At 41.9% G+C, this 7,914-nt stretch overlaps 1 pseudogene; it reads right to left on the bottom strand.

Annotated features, from left to right (window-relative positions):
* Positions 1-5,488: 5,488 nt before the first annotated feature.
* On the bottom strand, positions 5,489-7,281 carry LOC134739912 (uncharacterized; annotated as a pseudogene).
* Positions 7,282-7,914: the final 633 nt, after the last annotated feature.

Genomic DNA, 7,914 nt, shown 5'->3' on the forward strand with positions numbered 1-7,914 from the left:
AACAGGACTAAGTAACTTTGGTCAGGGTGATGAAATCCCCTTTTCACCCCCTTTCCAATGATAGGGTGATTCTAGCCTTCTATAAACCTGGTCTAGCTTTTTAGTTAAATCACTATCATAGGCTGGATTAGTGGGCCAGACAGATGGAGCCTGTGAACATGAGTGAGTCTGGCCCATACAATCATAATTTAATTGGCCTCGAGGGGCCCAGTCTATAATAATTCCAAATTTATGGTTTTGTAGTACCACTGCAGTATCAGCCACACATTCTTCCCAAACTAAGACTTCTGGGTCTTTTGATTCTTTTGGAATTTCCTTGGGACATGGTTTCCCTTTAGGCCTAAATTGTAAGGATCTTTGATAGGAAGAATTCTGTAAATTATTCACTTGTGACTCAAGTGACATTCCACTTATCCTATGATAAGTAAATTTACTGGTGGCACTGACAGTAGGTACTTCTACCAATCAATTTTGGATTGTAGGCATTAAGCATCCTGGTGCTTTTCCCAGGCAAATAGGAGGATAATGGTACCCAGTGGAAATGTTTATCATCATTCCTTCTTCTTCAGGTTGGGCAGGGCCACGGTCATCTGTGGGGCCTTGTACCCATGCACTGTTATTAACATCTACTTCAATAGGATTATCTATCCAAGTGACTGCCCGAATTCAGGCTGGGAAAGGCACATAGGCCCAATAAGTATAGTTAGCTGCAGCGGCTCCTGCAGACATAGGGAGACTTACCACCGTTGATACAATCACGAAAGCTGCAAGCAGCATATTCTCTGGAGTTTGTGTTACCCTGGTGTTTTCCAGGCTTTTTTCAGCTAACTGTGCCAGCTTCTTTAGCTGGGGCCAGGTCGGAGGCTCCGCCTTCTTGGTGGATGGCAGCTTCATCTGTTCTTCTGATATCACCATTTTGTTCACCCTGCGAGTTGATGATGTTCGATTGCGGGTTCTCTGTGTCTGGGGAGGCGCCTTCCTTTGCATCTCTGGTGGGTTCATTGTAGAACTTCACATGTCTAGCGGGTACCCAAACAGGAAGCTGATTTTCTCCTGCTGAAACACAAGCAAAACCTCTCCCCCATGTTATCACCTTACCTATTTCCCATGTTTTATGTTTGTTGTGTTTCCACCAAGTCAGTTTTCCCTCATGTGGGCTGTTCTTTTTACCAGTCAAATGTTGTTCTGCAGAAGTAGTGGTCTGATTTCTATATATATTTTAAAAATTTAAAGTATAGAGTGCTAGATTAAGTTGCATCTGGGTAGTGTTATACTCATTACTGTCTTTTTCCTTTTTTTATTTTGTTTAACCAATTGAGCTTTGCGTGTTCTATTAGTTCTTTCAATTATGGCCTGTTCTTGGGAATTAGAAAGGATTCCTGTGGTATGTGTAATATTCCACTGATTTAAGAATATTTGAAATCCTTTACTAGAGTATCCTGGCCCATTATCTGTTTTAATTTTTTCTGGAACTCCCATGACTGCAAAAGAAGATAATAAATGTCTTTTAACATGGGAAGTACTTTCTCCTGTCTGGCAGGTTGCCCATATGAAATGTGAATAAGTATCAACTGTCACATGGACAAATGACAATTTTCAAAATGAAGGTGCATGTGTAACATCCATTTGTCATAATGCATCAGGACATAAGCTTCTGGCATTAACTCCTGCCTCTTGAGTGGGCAGGTGTAAGACTTGACACTGAGCACAATGTTGTACAATATTTTTTGCTTGTTTCCGTGTGATATCAAATTTGTTTTTAATGCTGTTGCATTTACATGAGTCAGCGCATGAAGTTCTTGTGCTTCCATGAAGCCAGATGATACTAGCAAATCAGCTTGTTCATTGGCCTTAGTTAAAGGCCCTGGGAAATTAGTATGTGCTCGAATATGAGTAATATAAAATGGGAAATTTCTCTTTTCTCACAGTTTGTTGTAACAATTTAAAGAGCTGATTTAACTGATCATCCATCCTATATTTGATTAGGGTTGTCTCAACATCCTTTGTAGCCTGTACTACATATGCAGAATCTGAAACAATGTTAATAGGCTGATTAAAATCTTGTAAAACTGAAATGACAGCAATCAATTCTGCTCTTTGAGATGAGTGATATTGAGTTTCAATGACTCATTCTTTTGGCCCAGTGTAAGCCACTTTTCCATTGCTGGAACCCTCAGTAAACACTGTGAGAGCATTTTCTAAAGGTTTATGTCTGGTAATTTTAGGTAAAATCCAAGTAGTCAATTTCAAAAACTGGAAGATTTTTGCTTGTGGGTAATGATTATCAATAATTCCCACAAAATCAGCAAGACCAATCTGCCATGCACCAGAATTGATAAAGCTTGTCCAACCTGTTCCTTGTTTAAAGGAACAGTGATTTTATCTGGGTCATTTCCACACAATTTTACTATTCGTAGTCTTGCCTGACCAATTAATGTAGCCATTTGATCTAAGTACAATGTAAAAGTCTGAAGTTTACTGTGGGGAAGGAATGACCACTCCACAAGATCTGTATTTTGAACAATAATGCCTGTTGGAGAATGTGCAGTAGCAAAAATTAAAAGTTGAACTGGGGCTAAGTGATGTATTCTATTTACTTGTGCTGACTGAAATTTTTCTTCAACTAATTCAATTTCTTTAGTTGCCTCTGGAGTTAATGTTCTTTTACTATTCAAGTCTGGATCCCCTCTGAAGATAGAGAACAAATTTGATCTGGCATAAGTAGGGATGCCTAGAGTTGGCCGAATCCAATTAATATCTCCTAGCAATTTTTGAAAGTCATTTAATGTTCTTAATGTGTCTTTTCTTATTTCTACTTTGTGTGGTTTAATTTTTCTCTCCTCTACCTGCATTCCCAAATAATGAAAAGGAGTGGAGGTCTGAATCTTATCAGATGCCATTGTCAGGCCTGCGTTTGCAACCTGTGTCTGCAGAAATGTGTAACAGTCAATTAATTTGTCTCTTGTTTCTGCAGCACACAAAATATCATCAAGATAATGAATGATATAAGAGTCTGAAAACTTGTCTCTAACTGGTTGAAGAACTTGAGCTACAAAAGTCTGACACATAGTTAGACTACTAAGCATTCCCTGAGGCAACACTTTCCACTGAAATCTGGTGGCTGGTTCTTCATTATTTATGGCTGGTATCATAAAAGCAAATTTTTCAAAATCCTGTTTTGCCAGAGGAATGGTAAAAAAGCAATCCTTCAGATCAATTATAATTAAAGGCCAATCTTTGGGGATCACGGCTGGAGAGGGCAGCCCAGGTTGGAGAGGCCCCATGGGTTGAATTCTTGCATTAACGGCTCTTAAATCGGTTAGCATGCGCCCTCTGCCTGATTTTTTCTGACTTGCAAACACAGGAGAATTCCAAGGTGGAAATAAAGGCTCAATATGTCCCTTTTCTAATTGTTCCTTTGCCAATAAGTGTAAGGCCTGCAGCTTTTGTTTTGGTAGTGGCCACTGATTTACATATACAGGCTTTTCCATTTTCCAAGCTCATGGAATGAGTTTTGGAGGCTCTACAGTGGCCACCCCGAAAAAGGATACCCTAGTCCTTTTCTTTCTGGATTTCCCTTAGCCTCAACCGGAACTTTAATGTCTTCTCCATTTTTCCCTAGTCCTTTTCCAGGGAGATATCCCATTTGTGTCATGATTTTTTGACTCAGGGGGCTGTATACGGAGACTGGAATAGTAATCTCTGCATACCACTGTTCTAATAAGTCTCAGCCCCATAAATTAATTGGAATAGAAGTAATCATAGGCTGAACTGTACTTTCTTGATTATCAGGTCCTAGACAACGTAAAATTTTGGCACTTTGATACACTTCTGAGGCAGTGCCCACACCAACAAATCCTGCAACAGGCTTTTGTTTAGACCAATTTTTTTTGGCCATTGATTTAAGGCAATGATAGAAACATCAGCCCCAGTACCTACTAATCCTTCAAACTGCTTTCCCTGAATAGTAACTGCACACACAAGTCTATTCTCTGAGACCTGACTAGCCCAATAAACAGCTTTCGCAGCAGGGTTGGTACTTCCAAACCCTCCTGTTCTTTCTGTTTTGCTATCCCCAATTTTACTATAAGGCAAGAGCAGTAATTAAGCAATTCTATCACCTGGATTGGCACTCCAGGGAACAGTAGAGCTGATCACTAACTGAATTTCCCCTTTATAATCTGAATCAATTACCCCAGTATGAATTTGAACTCCCTTCAGATTTAGACTTGATCGTCCTAAAATAAGGCCTACCGTCCCTTCTGGCAGCGGGCCATATACCCCTGTAGGAATCTTTTGCGGGGGCTCTCCAAGGAGTAAAGAAATCATTTGTGTAGAACATAAATCTACTGCAGCGCTGCCTGCTGTGGCGGGGGAGAACTGTTGTATTGTTGTAGTTGGCCGATTTCCTGAAATGGTGGTATTTACTGTGGGGGTTGTTGTCCCTGAAAACCCTCAAGAAAAAATGGCTGAATCAGGAATGCCCCACTTTTTTGCAGGGCCTGGGACTGGCCCCTGTTCCTTTTTCCTGACAATGGTTGTCCATTTTATCAAATGTAGAACGACATTCCTTAGCCCAATGATTTCCTTTTCCACATCTTGGACACAGGCCAGGAGGCTCCTTTTTATTGCTCTGTTTATTTAAGCCTGGGCAATTCTTTTTTAGATGACCGATTTGACCACAATTATAACATTTTCCCCCAAATGTTTCAACTTGTCCTCCTAAAGCAGCCCCTGTAATTGCTTGAGCCAATAGCATTGCTTTATGCATAGCTCCTCCAATCCCATCACAGGCCTTCACCTATTCTGTAATTACATCAACTCCTGCTGAAACCTTTCCTCTTAATGGCTTTATGGCCGATTGACATTCTGGATTTGCATTTTGAGAAGCCATTATTTCTACAATAACTTTTCGGACGTTATTAACTGCAATGGATTTTGGAGCTGCATCTTGCAACCTTGCCACAAAGTCTGGATATGGCTCCTTAGAGCTTTGTCTGATTGAACTAAAAGAAGGGCAGGAGATTCCTGGGTCCTGAATCTTTTCCCAGGCCCTGAGGCAAATAGCCCTTAGTTGTTCAATAGCTTCATTTTCCATTACTGATTGTTGGTTAATAGTGCCCCAATTTGGACCTCTTCCTAGCAATTGATCTGCATCTATATAAACAACAGGGTTAATAGCATGATTTTTATGTACCTGTTCTTGTACCCCATCAATCCACCAGGTTTTAAACTGTAGATACTGAGAGGGTGAAAGGGAAGATTTAGCCAAAATTTCCCAATCATAAGGACTAAGTCTATTTCCACGAGCAATGGAATCTAATAATGTTCTCATATAAGGAGACGTGGTTCTTTCGTATCTTTTAACATTTTCTTTCTGCTTCTTTCATATCTTTTAACATTTTCATGGTGAAAGATTCATATCTAGCCTCAGTTCGGACAGACGCTCCTGCTTGACTCCCTTTCCCGACCGGCATCGGTTGTAACATTACCGGATACTGCCATGCCTCAAGATCTCCCCGTTTTCTGGCTGTAGCAACGGTCCCATGCAGTGCACTATCTTGTCCACTAGGTGGTAATGTAGGATCAAACGCCATCGCCCTGGGTTGTTGCTATAGTGCCTTGCTATTTGGCACAGGACGCACAGCCTGAGATCCATACGGAACCTCTGGAGATGGCGGATACTGACATTCGGCTGGCGGCTGGTGTTGACAAACTACCGATGGTTGGGTTTTATTTTCTACTGGCTGCTATTGCGGATACTGTGCCTGGATTGGCTTTTGAGATTGTGATGTCACAGGCATCTGAACCGCAGGAGAAGGAGTTGGTGGCCATCGTGGTTTAAACTCTGATGGCCCAAATAATTCTGGACCTCCTTCCCCCAGTTTTGATGATTCAGGATATATTACCTCCTGTAATTGATTATAGTCAACATTTTGGGTTGACCGAGCCATTCCAGGCTCTACTGCATTTTTACAACGTGAACTTTCCATTCCTTTTTTAACTCTGTTCCTGCCTCTTCTTCACAATCTATTACTCAGCTTTCAGGGGCATCAAAGACTGAAATGCTGTCTTCTTCTCTTTGAAATGGTTCTAAAGTTGCTTTAGTAATGGCCCAATCATTCCATACTGTAAGTGGGATGATTTGACCTTCCCTAGTTGCTTGTTTTAGTTCTTTGCCAATTTCTTCCCAATCTTTTAAATCTAAAGTTCCCTATTCTGGAAACCATGGGCAGACTTGTTCTATTGTTTGAGATAGCGTGACTAGATTTTCTGTAGAAGCTTTAACTCCCCGTCTTCTTAAGAGAATTTTAATGAAGCTGAGATAAGAGGCATATTTACTTTCAATTTGCCCCATTGTTACCCTGGATTCCTCCAAGGGCACAAGCTTACCGCAAGGCTGACTGGATGCACTCGGGAATCTCTCGTCGGCTGTCCTCAACGTTCACATTGTTAGCGTACCTTCACCCTAGAGAAAGGCACCTGCGTTGGGTGGCAGAAGAAGGGGTGGCCTGCCCCTCCACACCTGTGGGTATTTCTAGTCGGGTGGCATGAGAGACGGAGAAAAGAATTAAGACACAGAGACAAAGTAGAAAGAAACAACAGTGGGTCTAGGGGACTGGCACTCAGCACACCAAGGACCTGCACCGGCACCGGCCTCTGAGTTCCCTCAGTTTTTATTGATTATTATTTTCATTATTTCTGCAAAAAGGAATGTAGTAGGAGAGCAGGGTGATAATAAAGAGAAGATCAGCAAAAAACATGGGAGCAAAAGAATCTATATCATGATTAAGTTCAAGGGGAGGTACTATGCCTGGACGTGCACGTAGGCCAGATTTATGTTTCTCTCCACCTGAACATCTCAGCGGAGTAAAGAATAACAAGGCAGCATTACTGCCAACATGTCTCGCCTCCCGCCACAGGGCAGCTTTTCTCCTATGTCAGAGTTGAACAAATGTACAGTCGGGTTTTACACCGAGACATTCAGTTCCCAGGGGCAAGCAGGAGACAGTGGCCTTCCTCCATCTCAGCTGCAAGAGACTTTCCTCTTTCACTAATCCACCTCAGCACAGACCCTTTATGGGTGTCAGGCTGGGGGACAGTCAGGTCTTTCTCATCCCATGAGGAAATATTTCAGACTATCATATGGGGAGAAACCTTGGACAATACCCCGCTTTCAAGGGCAGAGGCCCCTGCAGCTTTCCACAGTTCATTGTTCCCCTGGTTTATTGAGACTAGAGAATGGCGATGACTTTTACCAAGTATACTGCCTGTAAACATTTTGTTAGCAAGGCACGTCCTGCACAGCCCTAGATCCCTTAAACCTTGATTTTATACAACACATGTTTTTGTGAGCTCCAACTTGGGTCGAAGTGGCTGGGTCAAAGTGGCTGGGGCAAAGCTACAAATTAACAACATCTCAGCAAAGCAATTGTTTAAAGTACAGGTCTTTTTCAAAATGGAGTCTCTTATGTCTTCCCTTTCTACATAGACACAGTGACAGTCTGATCTCTCTTTCTTTTCCCTATACTCGCCCTCTGGCTATTAGGAACAATATCACGGGGTGAAGTGTGTACACCTGTGCGATATTGAAAGTACTATCATCCTCTGTGCCACGGGTTTTAGAAAAGAAATCACAGTGGGTTGTACAGCTGGTGTGATATTGGTAGTAATATCGGTCCCTCCTTCCCTGGATATTGGGAACAACGTTACAAGGGGCCTGTACACCACCTGCGATATTCGCAGTCATATGATTCTTTGCCCACCTGCATATTAGGAACAACATCACGGCGCGGGCGTCGTGGAAAACCCCGGCTATTTGGAAAGTATCATCCTCTTTTTCCCTGGATACTATGAAAAATATCACAGCAGAGATGTACACCTTCTGCGATATTGGGAGTAATATTATCCTAT

Source organism: Pongo pygmaeus, chromosome 6 (assembly GCF_028885625.2).
Source record: "Pongo pygmaeus isolate AG05252 chromosome 6, NHGRI_mPonPyg2-v2.0_pri, whole genome shotgun sequence".
In the NCBI taxonomy this organism is placed as follows: domain Eukaryota; kingdom Metazoa; phylum Chordata; class Mammalia; order Primates; family Hominidae; genus Pongo; species Pongo pygmaeus.